The sequence below is a fragment of the Chenopodium album genome, chromosome 25 (genome assembly GCF_948465745.1).
Source record: "Chenopodium album chromosome 25, dcCheAlbu1.1, whole genome shotgun sequence".
Classification (NCBI taxonomy): domain Eukaryota; kingdom Viridiplantae; phylum Streptophyta; class Magnoliopsida; order Caryophyllales; family Amaranthaceae; genus Chenopodium; species Chenopodium album.
This window is the reverse complement of record NC_137858.1, coordinates 26,087,405-26,111,072: the sequence shown is the minus strand read 5'-3', so window position 1 is coordinate 26,111,072 and position 23,668 is coordinate 26,087,405. Positions and strand designations below refer to the sequence as shown.

General features: G+C 33.9%; 1 non-coding gene across 1 annotated transcript; it reads left to right on the top strand.

Moving 5' to 3' along the window:
• The first annotated feature begins 10,551 nt into the window (after positions 1-10,551).
• LOC145615778 (small nucleolar RNA R71) lies at positions 10,552-10,657 on the top strand. Its single transcript, XR_014107369.1, has one exon. It is a non-coding gene; the product is annotated as a small nucleolar RNA R71 (small nucleolar RNA).
• The last annotated feature ends 13,011 nt before the right edge of the window (positions 10,658-23,668 follow it).

Here is a 23,668-nt window from a genome sequence, read left to right as displayed (position 1 = left end):
TAACAAGGCGAATTGAGTCAAATGAAAGTCAAACACATTCATACAAAGCAAATTGAGTCATATTAAAGTCAAATGCATTCTACAAAGCTAATTGAGTCAAATTAAAGTCAAACACATTTAAACAAAGCTTTTTGAATGAAATGAAAGTCAAATGCATTCAACAAAGCTAATTGAGTCAAATTAAAGTCAAACACATTCAATCAAAGCATTTTAAATAAAATGAAAATCAAATGCATTCATCAAAGCTAATTGAATCAAATGAAAGTCAAACATTCAAACAAAGCTTTTTGAATCAAATGAAAGTCAAATGCATTCAACAAATCTAATTGAGTCAAATGAAAGTGAAACACATTCAAAGAAAGCTTTTAGAATTAAATGAAAGTGAAATGCAATTAACAAAGCTAATTGAGAAAATGAAAATCAAACACATTCATACAAAGGTAATTGAGTTAAATGAAAGTCAAATGCATTCTACAAAGCTAATTAAGTCGAATGAAAGACAAACACATTCAAATAAAGCTTTTTGAATCAATTAAAATTCAAATGCATTCAACAAAGCTAATTGAGTCAAATGAAAGTCTAACACATTAAAACAAAGCTTTTTAAATTAAACGAAAGTCAAGTGCATTCAACAATGATTTATGACTCAAATGAAAGTCAAACACATTCAAACAAAGCTTTATAAATCAAATGAAAGTCAAATGCATTTAACTAAGCTAATTGAGTCAAATAAAAGTCAAACACATTATAACAAATCTTTTTGAATCATTTGAGAGTTAAATGCATTCAACAAAGCTAATTGAGTCAAATGAAAGTCAAAAACATTCAAACAAAGCTTTTTGAATAAAATGAAAGTGAAAAGCAATTAACAAAGTTAATTGAGACAAATGAAAGTCAAACACATTCATACAAAGCTAATTGAGTCAAATAAAAGTCAAATGCATTCTAAAAAGCTAATTTAGTAAAATGAGAGTCAAACACATTCAAACAAAGTTTTTTGAATCAAACGAAAGTCAAATGCATTCAAAAAAGCCAATTGAGTCAAATGAAAGTCTAACACATTCAAAAAAAGCTTTTTGAATCAAATGAAAATCAAATGAATTCAACAAAGATTTTTGACTCAAATGAAAGTCAAACACATTCAAACAAAGCTTTTTAAATCAAATGAAAGTCAAATGCATTCAATAAAGATAGTTGAGTCAAATGAAAGTCAAACACATTCATACAATGCTTTTTGAATCAAATGAAAGTCAAATGCGTTCAACAATGATAATTAAGTCAAATGAAAGTCAAACACATTCAAACAAAACTTTTTGAATCAAAAGATATTCAAATGCATTCAACAAAGCTAATTGAGTCAAATGAAAGTCAAACACATTTAAACAAAGCTTTTTGAATCAAATGAAAGTAAAATGCATTCAACAAATCTAATTGAGTCAAATGAAAGTCAAACACATTCAAAGAAAGCTTTTTGAATTAAATGAAACTGAAATGCAATTAACTAAGCTAATTGAGTCAAATGAAAATCAAACACATTCATACAAAGGTAATTGAGTAAATGAAAGTCAAATGCATTCTATTATGCTAATTGAGTCGAATGAAAGACAAACACATTCAAATAAAGCTTTTTGAATCAATTGAAAGCACACAACAAAGCTAATTGAGTCAAATGAAAGTCAAACGCATTCAAACAAAGCTTTTTGAATCAAATGAAAGTCAAATGCATTCATCAAAGATAATTGAGTCAAATGAAAGTCAAACACATTCAAACAAAGCTTTTTGAATCAAATGAAATTCAAACACATTCAAACAAAGCTTTTTGAATTAAATGAAAGTGAAATGCAATTAACAAAGCTAATTGAGTCAAATGAAAGTCAAACACATTCATACCAGGCTAATTGGGTCAAATGAAATTCAAATGCATTCAACAAAGTTAATTGAGTCAAATGAAAGTCAAACACATTCAAACTAAGCTTTTTGAATCAAATGAATGTCAAATGCATTCAACAAAGCTAATTGAGTCAAACGAAAGTCAAACACATTCAAACAATACTTTTTGAATCAAATGAAAGTCAAATGCATGCAACAAAGCTAATTGAGTAAAATGAAAGTCAAACACATTCAAACAAAGCTTTTTGAATCAAATGAAAGTGAATCACATTCAAACAAAGCTTTTTGAAATAAATGAAAGTGAAATGCAATTAACAAAGCTAATTGAGTTAACTGAAAGTCAAACACATTCATACAGAGCTAATTAAGTCAAATGAAAGTCAATTGCCTTCTATAAAGCTAATTGAGTCTAATGAAAGTCAAACACATTCAAACAATGCTTTTTGAATCAAATGAAAGTCAAATGCATTCAATAAACATAATTAAGTCAAATGAAAGTCAAATACATTCATATAAAGCTTTTTGAATCAAATGAAAGTCAAATGCATTGAATTAATATAACTGAGTCAAATGATAGTCAAACACATTCAAACAAAGCTTTTTGAATCAAATGAAAGTCAAATGCATTCAATAAATATAATTGAGTCAAATGAAAGTCAAACACATTCATACAAAGCTTTTTGAATCAAATGCAAGTCAAATGCATTCAACTAATATAATTGAGTCAAATGAAAGTCAAACACATTCAAACAAAGCTTTTTGAATCAAATGAAAGTCAAATGCATTCAATAAAGATAATTGAGTCAAATGAAAGTCAAACACATTCATACAAAGCTTTTTGAATCAAATGCAAGTCAAATGCATTCAACTAATATAATTGAGTCAAATGAAAGTCAAACACATTCAAACAAAGCTTTTTGAATCAAATGAAAGTCAAATGCATTCAACAAAGCTAATTTAGTCAAATGAAAGTCAAACACATGCTCTTTCTAACGAACTAAAAAAACATGAATAATGTTAAATATATATATTTATAATTCCTACCATAGAAATAACAAAAACTAAGCAAGTTATAAGGTTTTAAGGACTGGTAGAACCGAAATCAAGCAAATTCGAGCAAAATAGGAAGAAGCACCCATTTTTTACATGCTCTTTCTAATGAAATTGAAAAGGCTTGATTCATGTCAAATATATGTATTTATAACTTCTAACAAAAGAAATCACAAAAACAAAGGATTTTATAGGGTTTTAAGGTCTTGTAGAACCAAAATTAACCAAATTTGGCCCAAATGGTAAAAAGCGTTCCCATTTTCTACATGCTTTCTAATGAACTTATAAAGGCTTGAATCATGTCAAATATATGTATTAGTAACTGCCTAAGCATAGAAATCACTAAGCCAAAGAAAGTTATAAGATTTTAAGGTCTAGTAGAACCGAAATAAAGCAAATTCGGGCAAAATGGAAAGAAACGTTCCCATTTTCTACATGCTCTTGCTAATGAACTTGAAAAGGCTCGATTCATGTCAAATATATGTATTTATAACTTCCTAAGAAAAGATATCACAAAAACAAAGCATGTTATAAGGTTTTAAGGTCTTGTAGAACCAAAATCAAGCAAATTCGGGCTAAATGGGAAGAAGCGTTCCCATTTTCTACATGCTCTCTCTAATGAACTTATAAAGACTTGAATCATGTCAAATATATATATTTTTAACTGCATAAGCATAGAAATCACAAAGACAAAGCAAGTTATAAGGTTTTAAGGTCTGGTAGAACCGAACTCAAGCAAATTCGGGAAAAATAAGAAAAAGCGTTCCCATTTTCTACATGCTCTTTCTAATGTACTTAAAAAGGTTTGGTTCATGTCAAATATATGTATTTATAACTTCCTAAGAAAATAAATCACAAAAATAAAGCATGTTATAAGGTTTTAAGGTCTTGTAGAGCCAAAGTCAAGCAAATTCGGCCAAAATGGGAAGAAGCATTCCTATTTTCTACATGCTCTTTCTAATGAACTTGAAAAGGCTTGTGTCATGTCAAATATATGTATTCATAACAGCCTCACAAAAAAAATCACAAAAGGAAAGCAATTCATAAGGGTTTAAGGTCTTGTAGAACCAAAATCAAGCAACTTTGGGCAAAATAGTAAGAAACAATTCCATTTTCTACTTGCTCTTTCTAATGTAATTATAAATTCTTGAATAATGTCAAATAAACATATTTATAACTGCCTAAGCAAATAAATAACAAAGCAAAAGCATGTTATAAGGTTTTAAGGTCTTGTAGAACCAAAATCAAGCAAATTCGGGCAAAATGGGAAGAAACGTTCCCATTTTCTACATGCTCTTTCTAATGAACTTATAAATGCTTGGATCATGTCAAATATATGTATTTATAACTCCATAAGAAAATAAATCACAAAAACAAAGCAAGTTATGAGGTTTTAAGGTCTTGTAGAACCAAAATCAACCAAATTCGGGCAAAATAGTAAGAAGTATTCCCTTTTTCTACATGCTCTTTTTAATAAAATTGAAAAGGCTTGATTCATGTCAAATATATGTATTTATAACTTCCTAACAAAATAAATCACAAAAAAAAAGTAATTTATAAGGTTTTAAGGTCTTGTAGAACCAAAATCAAGCAAATTCGGGCAAAATAGTAAGAACCCTTTCCATTTTCTACATGCTCTTTCTAATGAACTAATATATTCTTGAATCACATCAACTATATGTATTTATAATTTTCTAAGCATAAAAATCACAAAAACAAAGCAAGTAATAAGGTTTTAAGGTGTTGTAGAACCAAAATAAAGCAAATTCGAGCAAAGTCAAATGAAAGTCAAATGCATTCTACAAAGCTAATTGAATCAAATGAAAGTCAAACACATTCAAACAATGCTTTTTGAATCAAATGAAAGTCAAATGCATTCAACAAAGATAGTTGAGTCAAATGAAAGTCCAACACATTCATACAAATCTTTTTGAATGAAATGAATGTCAAACATATTTAAACAAAGCTTTTTGAACCAAATGAAAGTTAAATTCATTCAACAAAGATAATTAAGTCAAATGAAAGTCAAACACATTATAACAAAGTTTTTTGAGTCAAATGAAAGTCAAATGCATTCAACAAAGCTTTTTGACTCAAATGAAAGTCAAACACATTCAAACAAAGCTGTTTGAATCAAATGAAAGTCAAATGCATTCAACAAAGATAATTGAGTCAAATGAAAGTCAAACACATTCAAACAAAGCTTTTTGAATCAATTGAAAGTCAAATGCATTCAACAAAGCTTTTTGAGTAAAATGAAAGTCAAACACATTCAAACAAAGCTTTTTGAATCAAATGAAAGTCCGTGCACACCTAATGCTGCACTTTTTTCTCTTTTTTTTTTTTTTTTTTTTTTGTTTTTGTAATTATAGTAAGGCATAATAATAATAATAAAAATCCCTATTACTTCACCTTCACAAAACCTTTTCCTACTTCTCTTTTCATCAACACCTACAAAAGACATTGAGAGAAAAGTTAGTAATAGTAAGAGTGATGGAAATTAAGTAATAGTTATGAGAGAGAGAGTTGAGAAACTCGGGTTGCCTCCCGGAAGCGCTCTTTTAACGTCACTAGCTTGACGACCTCCACAATCAAGAGGTAAGATTACATTGAGTTGATTCTAAAACACCTACATGAGCACCCTCGTAGTAAAGCTTGAGGCGATGCCCGTTCACCTTGAAAGATTTTCCATATCTCAAACTTCCACGGCTCCATGAGGAAACACTTCCTTATCGCCTTTTTGAAATGCTTTCTTTTCAATGTTCTGGTCGTGGCAATCCTTAGTGCGATTCTTATAGTTGCTAGCACACTCATAGGCTTCGAACCTTAGCTCTTCAAGCTCATGCAAATCAAGCCATCTTTTCTCTCCCGCGCTAGCCAAGTCAAAATTAATCTTCTTGATCGGCCATTGGGTTCGGTGCTCAAGCTCCAGCGGTAGATGACAAGATTTTCCATACACTAGACAGTATGAAGTTGTGCCTATTGGGGTCTTGTATGCCGTTCTATATGCCCATAGAGCGTCATACAAGCTTTTCCGACCAATCCTTCCTATTCTTAGCAACCGTCTTCTCGAGGATTAGCTTTATTTGACGGTTAGACACTTCCGCTTGTCCACTTGTTTGTGGATGATAGGTAAGGCCGAATCTTTGGTGGACCCCGTGCTTTCTTAGCATCTTTTAAAAAGCACTATGAACAAAATGTGAACCATTGTCGCTTACCACCGCCCTTGGAATACCGAATCTTGGAAATATGACTTTTTTGAACATCTTCATGACAACCTTGTGGTCATTAGTTGGGGAAGCAATGGCTTCCACCCATTTTGATACATAGTCGACCGCCACAAGGATGTATTGATTTCCATAAGAAGTTGGGAATGGCCCCATGAAATCCATACCCCATACATCAAATACCTCAAGCTCAAGAATCGGTTGTTGAGGCATCTCATTGCGCTTGGATATGTTGCCGGTTCGTTGACACCGATCACAAGTCTTCACAAATCCCCAAGCATCCTTGAAGATGTGAGGCCACCACAAACCGCTATACAAGATTTTCAATGCTGTTTTATTTGCTCCCATATGCCCTCCACATGGATCGGAATGGCACATCTTGAGCACTCCTTGCACTTATTCATCCGGGACACACCTACGGAGCAAACCATCTACTCCTTGTTTGTCAAGAATGGGATCATCCCATACATAATGTCTTGCTTCCCTTTTTAGCTTCTTCCTTTGATTCTTGGAGAAATCGGGTGGGCATTCTCCACAAGCCAAGTAGTTCACCAAGTCGGCGAACCAAGGAAGCTCCTTTTCATTCAAGATGTAGAGCACATCATCTCTCAATTCATCACATATAGGGATTTCATCATTGCTAGATTGCACATTCTCTAGTCGAGAAAGATGGTCCGCAACCACATTCTCGGCCCCCTTTTTATCACGGATTTAAACATCAAAATGTTGGAGGGATAGGACCCACCGAAGAAGACGTGGCTTGGATTCTTTCTTTGCAATAAGGTACCTAATGGCTGCGTGATCGGTATAAACAATAGTTTTGGAACAACTGAGGTAGTTCCAAAACTTCTCAAAAGCATGAACCACGGCAAGAAACTCTTTCTCCGTTGTGGTGTAATTCCGTTGAGCTTCATTCAAGGTCTTAGACATGTAGTAAATCACGTGAAGCTTCTTCTCTACCCTTTGCCCCAATACTCCTCCAATCGCAACATCACTTGCATCGCATATAAGTTCAAATGGAAAATCCCATCTTGGCCCTTGCACAATTGGAGTTGAGATCAAAGCCTCCTTTAATTTGTTGACAGCTTGGAGACACTTTTCATCAAAAATAAAGATGACATCCTTTTGAAGAAGAGCATTTAGGGGTCTAGCAATTTGTGAGAAATCCTTGATGAATCTCCTATAGAACCCGACATGTCCCAAAAATGATCTTACTCCTCTCACATTGATTGGTGGCGGTAGCTTCTCTATCACTTCAACTTTGGCCTTGTCGACCTCAATCCCTTTGCTTGAAATCTTGTGACCAAGGACAATTCCCTCTTCCACCATAACGTGGCATTTTTCCCAATTCAAAACAAAATTGACCTTCTCACATCTTGTCAAGCACTTGCCCAAGTTAGACAAACAATCCTCGAATGAAAGGCCCCCTACCGAGAAATCATCCATGAAAAATTCCATTTCGGCTTCAAGCATGTCCCCAAAAATACTCATCATGCATCTTTAGAAGGTTGTCGGTGCATTGCAAAAGGGCATCCTCCTATATGCAAAAATTCCATAGGGACAAGTAAAAGTTGTTTTCTTTTCTCTTGGTCATCCGGGTTTATAGGGATTTGAAAGAAACCCGGATAACCATCAAGAAAGCAATAATACTTGTGCTTGGTTAGTCTTTCAAGCATTTGGTCGATAAAAGGGAGAGGAAAATGATCCTTGTTGGTGGATGCATTTAGACGTCTATAGTCTATGCACATCCTCCAACCGGTCACCGTTCTAGTTGAAATGAGATCACCGTTCTCATTTTCAACTACGGTCATTCCTCCCTTATTAGGGACCACATGAACGGGGGAAACCCATCTAGAACTCGAAATGGGGAAGATGATGCCGGCATCAAGGAGTTTGGTGATTTCTTTCTTCACCACCTCCCCCATTTGAGGATTGAGTTTCCTTTGCCTCTCAATGGAAGGCTTAGCACCTTCCTCAAGTGTTATGTAGTGCATACATAAAGCGGGACTAATAACTTTGAGGTTATCTATGGTATAGCTTAAAGCACCTTGGTGGTCTCTCAAAACACCACATAACATTTGAGTTTGGCACTCGTTCAAAGAAGAATTCACAATAATCAGAAAAGTTGAATTGGGGCCCAAAAACTCATATCTTAGGTGTGATGGTAGAGGTTTCAACTCTACCATTGGAACACCCTTACCTTCTCTTGAGGTAGCTACTTCTAATGCATCATGTGTTGTAATTCCCATGCACACTTGCTCATCGCTTGATTCCGTACTTCCTTCAAGCATCTCTTCATACAATGCCATCTCTTTGCTTTGGTCACCTATCTTTTCCTTGTTCAAAAGGACATTCTCAAGGGCATCGTTAGTAGTGAGCAAGTGCTCATGCATAGAAGTTACAATAGAGTCAATAGTATCAATCATCATGCAATTATCAAGATTAGAGCTTGGATATTTCATTCATCAAATTCTATTACCTCATCTCCTACTTTTAGTGAAATTTTAGCACTTTTAACATCTATTAAAGCACCCGAAGTAGCAAGAAAAGGTCTTCCTAGAATTATTGGAATGTTAACATCTTCGTCCATCTCTAACACAACAAAATCCACCGGGATTACAAATTTACCCACCCTTAGAGGAACATCCTCTACCTTACCCTTTGGGAATTTAATAGAGCGATCGACCAATTGTAGAGTGATGTTAGTGGGTAGAAGTTCCTCTATCCCAAGTCTTTGGTATACCGAGTATGGCATTAGGCTAACACTAGCCCCTAGGTCACACAAAGCATTATCAGCATCTTGTATATTGCACATGGGATAGAAAAGTTACCGGGGTCTTTCAATTTGGGTGGCATCTTGTTCATGATAATTGCACTACAATTCTCGGTGAGATTCACCGTTTCAACCAACTCACACTTTCTCCTTCCACTCAAAATGTCTTTTAAAAACCTAGCATAATTAGGCATTTGCTTGATAGCATCGGTAAAAGGAATTGAAAGATGAATTTGCTTCAATGTCTCAAGAAACTTTCCAAATTGCACATCTAATTTGTTTCTAACAAATTTATGAGGATATGGTAGCTTTTGCAATTGTTTTGTTTCCCTCTCTTTTTCTCTTTTCTCTTCACTCTCCTTTTCAAAATCTTTCTCTTTTTCACACTCTTTTTCTTTCTCACATTCTTTTTCTCTTTCACTCTCTTGATTTTTCTCTTTTTCTTGCTTACAATCACTCTCAAGGGGAGGCTCACTCATGTTCACTCTCTCATTGCTTTTCTTAGGAACACTCTCTTCCAACACCTTCCCACTCCTAGTAGATATGGCATTAACGGGTCTCTTAGGATCTAGTCCTTGGGGTGGAAGTTTGGAAGTGCTAGCCCCTTCCTTCAAAGCATTGGCCAATTGTGAAATTTGAGTTTCAAGCATTTTATTATGAGTCATTACTTCATTAAACTTCTTGTCACTCGTGGCCATGAAAGTGTTGAACATTTTGGTTTGACTTTCCATCATTTCCTGTAGATTGGACTTACTAGGTGGTGTTTGGGCATAATAGTTATCTTGGGGAGCTCTATTCCCTCTCACATTTGAATTGGAAGCATTTTGATTAGAAAAACCTCTATTATTATTGTTGTTCCAATTATTCCTATTATTAGAGTTCCCCCCTTGGTGATATTGGCCTTGATTCCCATAATTCCTTTGATTCTTGTTGGTTGTAGTTACCTTGGGGATTTTGGTCCCTTTGGTTCCTATTACCCCATTGGTTTTTGTTATGGTAATCATAATCATTTCCTCTTTGGTTATAAGCATTTCCCCCTTGTTCCCTTCGATAAGGTGGTAAATATCTTTGATTGTCATTCCTAGGTCTATTATCATAAGACAAAGCATTGACTTGTTCATTTTCATTATCATTACCCTCTTCATAATGGGATTGGGGTTGGGAATCATAATTACAAGAAGAGGTATCATGGTCATATGACCCACAACTTTTACAAAACAAACACCCATGTGGCATGTTATTAGATATAGAAGGAGAAGAGTTAGAATTCATACCTCTCCCCTTATATTGGGAGGGATGCTCTTGTTGTGAAGTGGAAGTCTCTAGTTTTTCCTTGATAGATGTCATCTCCTTGCCAAAGTTGGCTATTTGAGATGTCAAATTATTGATGGCGTTGAGGTGATCGACGGAGTAGACCGCATTTCCTCCTTTGCTTAAAGACCCCTCTCTCCTTCTTGCAAATCCATGTGGTGTCTCACCACATCCTCAATTATCTCGATGACTTGCTCCTCCGTTTTGTTCATAATCGGACCACCCGCTCCCGCATCCAAGCTAGTCTTTCCTTGTGGGCTCAAGCCCCCATAGAAAATTTGAAGCACTTGATATGACGGAATGCCATGATGAGGGCACTCCCTTTGATATTCTTTGTATCGTTCCCATGCCTCATATATGGTTTCACTAGACTTTTGACGGAAGCCTTGGATCAAAGCCCTTGCCTCGGCCATCTTCTTTTGAGAATAGAATCTCTCTAAGAAAGCCGTGGTGACCTCGTCCCAAGTTCTCAAGGAGTTAGGCCTCACCTCCTTCTCAAGCCATTCAAGAGCCCTTCCTATCAAAGAAAAAGGAAATAGCTTTAGTCTCACAAACTCTTGAGTTACCCCATTTACCTTGATTGTGTTGCAATATTTTTCGAACTCGTTCAAGTGTGCAAGAGGGCTCTCATGTTTTGCTCCACTATATTGCCTCCTTTCAATCAAATTTATCATCGCGGGCCGAATCTCGAAGTCATTGGCTTGAGTGACGGGTGGAGCAATGCCGCTTGAAGCTCTATAAGCTCCCGGAGTTCCCAACTCCTTTAAAGGTCTTTGAGGTGGTGGTTCCGCATCACCCATTTGATCTCAATCCTCCTCGAAATTGGTCTCTCTAGTTGGGGGAGTAGTAAACGGCCTAGAACCGGCTCTTTTTCTCCTTCTATAAGTTTGCTCAATCTCGGGATCGTAAGGTACCAAGATCCTGTTATGAGTTCTGCGCATACACTCTCAACAAACGCAATAAGTACCAAGGCTACAAATGTAGCAAAAAAGAAACAATCTTTTTGAATTTTTTTTTTGTTTTATGGTGAACTAGACTCAAGTAATCAATTAGCAATCAACAACACCGCTCCCCGACAACGGCGCCATTTTGATGGGCGTTAGAACGGTCGCTCATTCCACACTCAATCAAACACATTTATTAACAAACACCTTACAAACCAAGCATAATGACAAGTAAGAGTTCGGTCCACAAGGAACGGGATATGGTCGCTAAAGATCTTAACACTCAAGCTAATTCGAAGTCAAACGTGAATTGGGGTTCTTCAAGTAGACAAACAAACTATGTAACTAAATCAATGAATTAAAGACACTAGGGAATGGGATCCACTCAACCAAGTCAATTAGGCAAACGGGGAGTAAACTAGACAAGATATAGCAAGGACTATATGTAAAATCAACCTCATGCAATTAGAAAACAACTCACACTACTAAACTTAGATTCCTCATTAGTTTAGCAATAGATGATACATAATCAAATTACAATAAGTAATGACATACTCAATTTACACTTCCATGTCAAATTAGGCATATCATGCTATCAAGCTTCTAAGTCAAGGGTAGCTAATCCTATCATGAAGAACTAACAAGAAATCTCATATAATCAATTTAATTGCAATACAAACATCAATGCTTCTCCCACATTTGCATAATTAACCCAAAAGGTCGAGCTTCACCCAACCCCTAGCAAGGAGACTACTCACAACTCATGTTTATCAACATGCAATCAAGAATTAGGGTTCTAACTACTTCAATAATTGGGGAAAAGTGGTTAACAATTGAAATAACTATCATCCAATAACAAATTACCAAGAACTAAGAAGATTTAAATAACATGCAAAAGCAAATAAAATCAGAAATTTAATGGAGAAAAGTAGGAGGAAATTACTAATTGAAGCTTGATATTGAATAACAATGGAGGAACTTGTCTTCTACAATGATTGAGGTTGAAAATTCCAAACTAATAATTGAAATCTAACTAATGATTTGAGAGTATTTATGTTTCTACAATTACAAACTAAGAGGAAGCACTAAAAACTTGGATGCCGTACAATTGAGCAAAAGGGGGTATTTATATGACCCTCAAATAAAAAGGACGGAGAAAACAAGAGTCGAGTACGGCTACAGGTGCGCACGGACGTGCCAGGGGTGGCACGGACGTGCCACCCTAGGCACGGCCGTGCAGATTTGGTCAGTAGCATCAAAATGAGCCAAGTGAGATGCACGGCCATGCAGCTTTTGGCACGGACGTGCTGGCTGACCTGCACGGACGTGCTGAAGCCTTGCACGTCCGTGCCAAATCAGGCAGTAGCATCTGCTTCCTGGGACAATCCTGCACGGTCGTGCAGGACATGGCACGGCCGTGCAAGGTCTTCTAAGGCCCTTCTCTTCACATTTTCTTCGGTTTTGTTCCATTGTCACGGCTTCTATCCTCGGTTCATCATCCATATGCCTCAAATGATCGTCTTTGGACCTAAAATCTCAACAAAAACACTAACAACCCGTGAAGCAAAGGATACACAAAAATTGAATGAAAATAGGATAGAAGTGAACAAAAATGCTAATATATCAAGTAAACCAGGTTCAAAAATCACCCTAAAATCATATCAAATAACAAATTATCAATAATTGAGTAAAATGAAAGGCAAACACATTCAAAATAAGCTTTTTGAATCAAATGAAAGTCAAATGCATTCAACAAAGATAGTTGAGTCAAATGAAAGTCAAACACATTCATACAAAGCTTTTCGGATCAAATGAATGTCAAATATATTCAAACAAAGGTTTTTGAACCAAATGAAAGTCAAATTCATTTAATAAAGATAATTGATTCAAATGAAAGTCACACACATTCATACAAAGCTTTTTGAATCAAATGAAAGTCAAACGCATTCAACAAAGCTAATCGTATCAAATGAAAGTCGAACACATTCAAACAAAGCTCTTTGAATCAAATGAAAGTCAAATGCATTCAACAAAGCTTTTTGAGTCAAATGAAAGTCAAACACATTCAAACAAATCTTTTTGAATCAAATGAAAGTAAAATGAATTCAACAAAGCTTTTTGACTCAAATCAAAGTCAAACACATTTAAACAAAGATTGTGAATCAAACGAAAGTCAAGTGCATTCAATAAAGATAATTGAGTCAAATGAAAGTCAAACACATTCATACCAAGCTTTTTGAATAAAATGAAAGTCAAATGCATTCAACTAAGATAATTGAGTCAAATGAAAGTCAAACACATTCATACAAATCTTTTTGAATCAAATGAAAGTCAAATGCATTCAACAAATCTAATTGAGTCAAATAAAAGTCAAACACATTCAAACAATGCTTTTTGAATAAAATGAAAGTAAAATGCATTCAACAAAGCTAATTGAGTCAAATGAAAGTCAAATACATTCAAACAAAGATTTTTGAATTAAATGAAAGTGAAATGCAATTAACAAAGCTAATTGAATCAAATGAAAGTCAAAAACATTCATAAAAAGCTAATAGAGTCAAATAAAAGTTAAATGCCTTCTACAAAGCTAATTGAGTCAAATGAAAGTCAAACACATTCAAACAATGCTTTTTGAATCAAATGAAAGTCAAATGCATTCAACAAAGATAATTGAGTCAAATGAAAGTCAAACACATTCATACAAATCTTTTTGAATCAAATGAATGTCAAACACATTCAAACAAAGCTTTTTGAACCACATGAAAGTCAAATGCATTCAACAAAGATAATTGAATCAAATTAAAGTCGAATGTATTCAACAAAGCTTTTTGACTTAAATGAAAGTCAAACACATTCAAACAAAGCTTTTTGAATCAAATGAAAGTCAAATGCATTCAATAAATATAATTGAGTCAAATGATAGTTAAACACATTCATACAAAGCTTTTTGAATCAAATAAAAGTCAAATGCTTTCAACAAAGCTAATTGAGTCAAATGAAAGTCAAACACATTCAAACAAAGCTTTTTGAATCAAATGAAATTCAAATGCATTCACCAAAGATAATTGTTTCAAATGAAGGTCAACACATTCAAACAAAGCTGTTTGAATCAAATGAAAGTCAAATGCTTTCAACAAAGATAATTGAGTCAAATGAAAGTCTAACACATTCAAACAAAGCTTTTTGAATCAAATGAAAGTCAAATGCATTCAACAAAGCTTTTTGACTAAAATGAAAGTCAAACACATTCATACAAAGCTTTTTGAATCAAATGAAAGTCAAATGCATTCAACAAAGCTAATTGAATTAATTGAAAGTCAAACACATTCTTACAAAGCTTCTTGAATCAAATGAAAGTAAAATGCATTCAACAAAGCTAATTGAGTCAAATGAAAGTCAAACACATTCAAACAAAGCTTTTTGAATTAAATGAAAGTGAAATGCAATTAACAAAGCTAATTGAATCAAATGAAAGTCAAACACATTCATACAAAACTTTTGAATCAAATGAAAGTCAAATGCATTCAACAAAGATAATTGAGTCTAATGAATGTCATATACATTCAAACAAAGCTTTTTGAATCAAATGAAAGTCAAATGCATTCAACAAAGCTTTTTGACTCAAATGAAAGTCAAACACATTCAAACAAAGCTTTTTGAATCAAATGAAAGTCAAATGCATTCAATAAATATAATTGAGTGAAATAAAAGTTAAACACATTCATACAAAGCTTTTTGAATCAAGTGAAAGTCAAATGCATTCAACAAAGCTAATTGAGTCAAATGAAAGTCAAACACATTCAAACAAAGCTTTTTGAATCAAATGAAAGTCAAATGCATTCACCAAAGATAATTGTTTCGAATGAAAGTCTAACACATTCAAACAAAGCTTTTTGAATCAAATGAAAGTCAAATGCATTCAACAAACAAACAATATTTATAACTCAACAAACCCCTATATGAGTATAGGAGTAAGTCGAGGTCGAACCCAAGGGAATGGAAATTGAATGTCTATTGTCCAATGTTAAGCTACTCCGAAGTCAAGTGCGGGGTTTATGGTAAGGACTAAGGCTAAAGCTAATAATGCAAATGAACTTGTATAAAATCAAATGTAATAGGCACTAGGGGAATGGATCCACATGTAATTGCAATAGAGAAGGGTAATTGGGGAGGTCAAACTAACTAAGTAAATTGATATGAGGAAAAATCAAACATGCATCCAAAAGAGCATACCAAGTTATTCTCCTAGATGTCTAACTAGCGCCAACTACGCTAAACACTGACTAGGAAACATCACAAGATACCTCAATCGAGAAATTGTAAGTCACAAATCAATGGTCCGTATCAATGCGAGCTTACAATGCAATCTAATGCAACAATCAAAGATGGCCAAGCTTCAATCAATTACACACATGCACATGAATCATCAACCAAGTTTAATCACATCATCAACTCCATTAATTATCCCCAAATTACTTTAATCCATCACTCATACATGCTTCACCATTACCCTATCAAGTAAACTACTCACTAGCCATAGAAATTAAGATCAAAACTACACTAATCATCAATTTCATCATCAACATATTAGAAATCAAAAGATCAAATCAAAAATCAATCAAACTTCAATCAAACATCAAACAATCAACAATAATATGAAAAACAAATGAAATCAACTAAAAACAAACTTATATTGAAATCAAAGATGAAAGATCCTTACAAACTTGATCAAAAGATCAATTACAATGGAGAATTCTTGAACAATCAACCAAAAACCATGAGTTTCTCTCTCTTCAATCTTGAGTTTCTCACTCTAAAATTCTAATCAAAAACTAAGATCTAATTGTTGAATGAAAAACTTAATGAAAAACTTAGCCAAAAATAGAAGGAAATAACTATATATACAAAGGAGAAGTCGGTTATGACGCCTAAAAATAGACCCACGCCGGTGCGGCCGCTCGTAGGAGAGAGAAAAGCGCGCACGAACTAGAAAATGCACAAAATAGAGAAACTAACTATGAAAAGCATAAAATGAAGAAATCAAGAGTAAAACTAAAGAAAACTAAAGAAAAGAGTTATAAAATGAAATGAAATTCATCCAAAAAGAGATCAAATGAGTGTCATAAATGTCACTCATCACAGAGCAGCTGCACTTTAATAGCACTGCAGCAGCTGCACTGTTGCAGCACAGCAGCAACACTGCCGCAACAGAGCAGCTGCACTGCCGCAGCACTGCAGCAGCACTTCCACAGCACAACAGCAGCATTGCCGCCGCAGCACAGTAGCAGCAGCACTACCGCCACAACACCGCCGCAGCAGCAGCACTACCGAAGCAGGGCAGCAGCACTACCGCCACAGCACCGCCGCAGCAGCAACCCTTTGTGATAAGGAAAAAAACGGATCCATTATTTTCCACTAATTAGATCATTCATACCTACAATTGATAGATTACACTACTACTAATTTGGGGATCACAATCCTTCTACGAATAACTAATAAAATATCAAATATCAAGTCATAAATCATTCTGTAAATGACATACCAATTCAATCTTAATTTGTTCGGTTGACTTAGATCCTTGGCAATGGATAGGCATTTCTTTCCCAAGCCTCTTTCTTTTTAAAGAATATTGGGCAGACTTCTTTTTGAAGGTATCAGTTGCTCTAATAGCTGCAAGTCGTTTCCTAATGCTTGGGTGACACCATTTAGCACGATAACCTTTTGTTGTGAACATCTTACTCACCACATTAGAAAGGCATCTAGAACATTTTTGCTGCCATCCTTTCTTTACCATTTTTGCCATTGAAGGATCCCAAGAGAACTTAGCCTTTTGAGCAATGATGCACCACTTGTTAGTGATATATAATTTATTAAAGGAAAAATTGATTTTGACTTTTAAAAATTATCATGTTTCATAATGAAAAATACCTTAAAGGCTTTCCACCAAATTGCTTTAGCTTCTTTCGGAACCTTAGCCCAGTTAATCCATGGCCCCATAAAATAAGTCTTATATGAAATTTCAACAACTTCATCCACAACTTCACGAGAATGAAACCTATTTCATAAACACTTAAATTAGAAACAAAAAATAAATAAATAAATATATATATATATACCAATTCAATTGTACTTCCTCCGTTTCTATTTAGTTGACGCGTTTGATTTAGGCACATATATTAAGGAGATGAGAGAGTGTGATAGAGAATGAAAAGGCAAGTGGGGTAGCTTGTAAATGCAAGGTAAAAAATTTACCTAAAAAGGAAACGTGTCAACTAAAAAGTGTAGGCGTCGTTTGAAGCGCGCCTACTTAAAGTATGTTGTGAATATGCTTGGCACTCTTAGGATGTGGGAATTGACATTACGATTAGGGACAACGATTAGGGACAAAGAAAAGTAGGGAGCCGCCAACAAGTTTTTAAGGAACTTGTAAACCGTTCAAGGATCATAAAAGGCAACCACGAAAAGGGACAACGAAAGGCAACAACGATTGACCCGTGAAGGTTACACCCCATTAATAATCCATGAGATTACTAACTTTATATGGTTCGGAACCACGAAAGGAGGATCGGGGATGATGGTACGAAGTGAGTCATGGAGTCACATTCGCCCGTATTGGCCTCTACTCGATTCTTATAGTGAAAAGTATTCCTGTGATCTCAAAGGCGTACAAACAAATATTCAATTTGCTCCAAACTATTATTATGCTAAATTGGTTAAATATTAATGCAACATATAATTCTAAAATATTTGTGATCACTTGATTAAATAACAAGATTAAAGGAACCTAAACCGGTTGTCCAAATTATCTTATTAGGCGTGATTTTCAATTACATATTCCCTTTAACATGCAATATGGTGATCATAGTAAATAATAATAGAATAAACATTAATATTGGAAGCAATTTAACAATAATAACGTTAGTCAAATCAAATAATAATAACCCTAATCATGATACTAGCAATAAGAAATAAAAATAAGAGTAATTAAATGATTAACTACTCACTTTCCGCATTTCCTTGAATTACTACATCATGAATAAACTGTTAGTAACTTCAATAAAAATAAATCAAATGGAAATTAAATTAAATAAAAGGTAGAGTTGATTTGGTCCAAACCCTCAGTTAATTCTACCTTTCACGCCTTGTTTTAAGTATAGAACTTCGAGTATTGTATGGACTCCTTAGAGTGCTTAAGGGATGTAAAATGAGAGAATAGGGTGGCTAGAGCAAGAGAGAGAGGAGATAATATTTTTGGTGTAGGGAGAGAGAATAATTTTTGGTGTAGAAGAGAGGAAGAGAGAATTATTTGGTGATCAAGCTTGTTGATGATTGAAAAAGGGGAGATATGACCTCTATTTATAGGGAAAAAAGAATGGGTCGAATCAAGAAAAGATAAGAATTCGAATCGGATAAAACTCTTGCGATAGACAACAGTTTTTGCGGTTTTTGTTTTTATCATATCTTGTGATCCAAAAATCGGAATAAGATGAACAAGATATTGTTGGAAAGCTCTTGAAGTCTACTTTCTAACCCAATTAGAATCAGATTAAAACATTTTGTAGAATAAAAGATATGGCCGACATAGTGGGATGGTGTCAGTTTTGGATAGAGTTTCGTATTTCGCTCATATCTTTTTGATTATAGCTCGGAATTAATATTATAAAATATCATTGGAAAGATATATGATTTCAAGAGATATCCAACCATTTAAGAATCATATAAAAACAGTGAGGAACGAAAATAATATCTGTCAATCTTTGAACTTTCAATTCGAATTAAATTACTAGAGGAGTTTTATTCTATTTCAAACTCTTTAATCTTATCTTTTCAAAAAGGATAATTAAGATCTTTTAGAAAGCTTATAGAATCTTCCAATTAATCCTAATTGGATTAGGAGTGGGATTAAATCCTTTGGACCCTCCACATGATCATTGGGTCGTAGGTAAGGTGGCCTTAGGTTCGATTTAGACTCAGTTTAGTATTTTGGTCATAACTTATTCGTTATAACTCGGATTTGGGCTTATAATACATCGTTGGAAAGCTCTTTTAAAGCCCCATCCAAATATTTAATCATTGGACCTAGATTATGGACCAAAATAAACTGGTCTAAACGTTTTTATAAAAAGGACACGAAATGAATTATTTTGGGTTTAAAGGCACGAAATGAGGAAAATAAGTTATGGTTTGGGAAAATGGGCTATGAATTGGATTGGTTTATAAAATGTAATGAATTGAACATGGATTTAAGCACTCCAAAGATTAAGTACTCAACCCGACCAATAATGGCGGTGAAAGGTTGTTCATCATCGGGTTTGGTTTTGGGAAATCATTTTTAGGTGTTTACAAAAAGAAACTTCCTAAAAAGGAATACGTGTCAACTAAAAAGAAACAGAGGTAGTATAAACTAAGGTTACTCACTGTCCCTCAGTTTTGTGCAATACTTGAGAACCATCTTGATTACCCGTGTCATCAGGAAACTCTACTTCCTCTTCATTTTCGTTATAGCCAGCACCATCTGCATAATCAATTTCCATCTCCTCTTGATCCCTATATAGTTCTTCCATATGAGAATTATCATTCATTTCAGCATGTGATGGTGTTTGTTGAGAAGAAAGTTGTGATGAAACATTAGGTTGACGCCTAATGATTGGACCTCTCCCATCAAAGCCACTTCTAGTTAGAACCATATTTGTGTATCTGCACACTAGAAAATGAGAAAAGACAAGGTAATATAGGCACTATAAGAGTTAAATATACTAAAGAAGTAATATTAACTATATGATATAAATTTCATATAATATAAAATTTAATTACCAAAATTACAATAACAAGAAGTTAAAGGCATTAAAAATATTTTGAAATTAAGATAGACCAAAGTAAAAATTAAAATGTCTAATCTAAAATGAACTATTTTCTTCATCTTCCTCTTCATCATCGTCTTCCTCTAATTCCTCCTACTTCTCCTCCTCATCCTCTCCCTCTTCCACTTCCTCATATTCATTACAAGAAAGCTCTTGGGTTTCTTCCTCACCTACTTCAAATTCAGATAACAAAGGAGGATTTTCAATTGAAGCAACTTAGAATGCATTAGGCTCAACGGGCGCATCAATAACTCCTCTTGCCTTAATGTTGAAAACAAACCACCACTGATTTCATTCATTACTACTACTACTACTACTAGGACAAGGAGCATAATATACTTGTTCGGCTTGATATGCCAGTACGAACGGATCATACTTTGGATATCGTTTTGAATGGTTCACCTCAACAAGATTATACTTATCATGTATCCTAATGCAAGGTCCAACATCAAACCACTCACACTTAAAAAACATTGTTGTATAACGCTTTCTTGCTCCAACATAAGTTAACTCTATTATTTCTTGTATAATTCCATAATAATCACTTCCTTGGACACTTTTCACACATTTACCATAATTCATAGTTGACTTGTTGTAACACCCCAATAATTCTCCCTTTTCCAAACCACTTACTTTAAATAAAATAGTGGAGAACCATTGACATGCTACTGCCACGTGTTAAAACGTTAAGGCTTTATCAAAGTATTGTAGCGGAAAACCAAACATAAGTCTTTAAAAATAACACAGTTCAGAAAACGAATAAGCCAAGGCCTACAAGTTGGAAGCATAAAGGCCCTTATTTAAAACCAAACCAATAATCAAAATCCAAGACATAAACGAAATAGCAAAGCATAAATAAGTTCAACACAAGAATCGAATACTCTCAATCACACAATCCCTTGACAATGCGTTTTTAAAATCCCTGAACTTCACATCATCAAGCTAACTTGTGCAATACTGCTCCCCAATAATACAAGTGTAATAATTGGATCATCACAGGGTCATTGAAAGGCGAAGGCCATGACCAAAGAAAGACACACACAAAAGCACGCAATCAGCAAAGCCGAGTACATACAAGTTACAACGCACAAAACCTAGCATGCTTAACTAATTAAAGTAAATAAACATATAACACAAATTCATTAATCAAGACTCCACACTTAAACAATTCAATTGACTCAACATACTTACTAACCAATTCCAAACACTTGACTCTATATTTAATTTAATTAATTTTGTTTGGAGTATGCAATAGACGAGGTTGTCCAATCCACCAAATAATTTTGGTCCCAAATGACCATTTGAAATAAAAGTTTAGCGCGATGCAAGAATGGGCGCGACTCCATTCTCACAAAGTTAGTCTAGGATCCCATCTAACTTTCATTATAAAATAAAATGTAAATACCAAAAGAGAAGAGGACATGTTGATCAAACAAGCCTTGAAAAGCCACGGGCTACCACCATGTACCCCAACCCATAATTGTCAATACTCTAGAAGTGCACGCTTTCTAGAGTTTTATTCCTCATCCATGATTCACTTTACGTGATTACAATTTTAATTAATATCCGACTCATTAAAGTAGACCATACATAACAGTAATAAATCAATTCACTTTTAATCTTATTTAGGACAATGAGGATCACATCACAAGTTGACCTTTAATTCCATTAAACTTCCAAATTATCCAAAATTGTTGAACATAGTCAACCCACCTAGCCATTTTGGCTTAATAATCCACCTTTACTCAACATACTAACAAGTCATCATTGAGTAATAAATAAATAAATAAATAACATTGTGGAATAATTAATAAATTCATTCCACTTAAACCATTCAATGCCAATCCTTTAATAATCCAAATGTGGTTAACAAACCAATCCAATAAAATATGTTTGTATCAACATTCCATACAAACAATTAATCCAATATAATTCAACATACTTGCATCCATAATTCCATTCAAGCATATTTAATTCACCAAAACATGCCTCATAAACATAAATACATGAATTAATTAAATATATAACCAAACAATTTCCATACAATTGTTCTCTAATCAAGAAACTGAGTTTGTTCTTTTTGGTACCTAAACATGACACTACTTGCAACGAAGTAGACATGTACGTACCTCGTGTAAACAATCCTTTGCGCCACTTTTAATCACTTAAAAGTCTCCTAAAGAATAATCACCTCCTAGAAAATAACCCATAATCACAAATTAATACATACAAAAATTTCCAGCAATATAATCTACATTAAAAGTCCTTAAAACTTCCTTTAAAACATGTTTTTATGCTTAATTAATCATTAGAAATTGACTAGGAACAAAAGCCCCAAATTAATTAGTCATTAAAACCCTAAAATCCCAATTTCAATAAATTAAAACCCTAGGTTTTATAATTATAAAATCTGAAAAATTATAATAACAATTATAAATCTGACATTAATAATTTAAACTATCAAAAACATGATTTTGATACTAAAAATATAATCTTTATACTACAAAAATAAAACCCAAAACAAAAGTAATAATTTTGAAGCAAAATATAAGAAAACAAAGGAGGAAGAAGGGGGGAAAGGTGGCTGCGGTGGCAGGCACCGGCTGGGTGGTCGCCGGCGACCAGGTGGCGGCAGGCAGGGAGGAGGAAAAGAAAAGAAAGAAAAAAAAGAAAAGGAAAAGAAAGGAAGAAAAAAAAAGAAAAAAAAAAGGAAAAAGAAAATGAAGGAAAAATAAAATAAAGAAAATAAAGAGGAGGAAAAATAAGACTAACCTTTTGTGTGGGGAAAAAATTTGGGGATGTATGGGGTATTTATAGGAGAGAGAGTGGTGTAGGGTTAGTTTTAAGATTGGGCCTCATAAAATTAATGAGCCAATTAGATAAATGAAATGGACTAGCTTTGTCTAATATGTATGGCATAAATGTAGAATGGACAATTAAAAATCCTTATAGAACAAAATCAATTATCAACCCAAAAATAATTTGGAACTTTAAAACTTAAATCCCGGAAAAACACACATAAATATTATAAATAAAATAAAAATTCATTTATAATATATTTATAAATACGGGGGATTACACTTGTTTTTTCCATGATATATAGTATGAAAATGATAGTCATTGATGTGATAGTGATTAAATTTTCGAACTCTTGTTAGTGGTCCAAATGCTAACGAGCGAACAATGTCATTTTTTATGCCCTTTTCCAATACCTATATTAATCAAAGGTTCAAAATGTCATTACGGTTATATACTAACATGCTAAAAACACTAGTTAATCATATATTTAATTAATATTTTATATTAGTTAAGTGACTTACATAATCTTAGAACCAATCAGGATATATGTCTTTATATTTGATCCAAACTTCATCTGAACTTTGGCATCTATGTTCTCTGATCATTTGTTCTTCAAACAAACTGTTAATTATATTAGTATGTAAACATATATAAATGTTACGAGCAACATGTTATGGTACTTTTATAGAAATTTACCTTTCATATTGCTGTAGAGTTTCACAATTACTTAGAACATATCGGTGAGTCAGAATTATTGTTCAATTCACTTTCAGCATGTGCACCCAATCCTAAATCCTTCACCTTAGAGTCAAC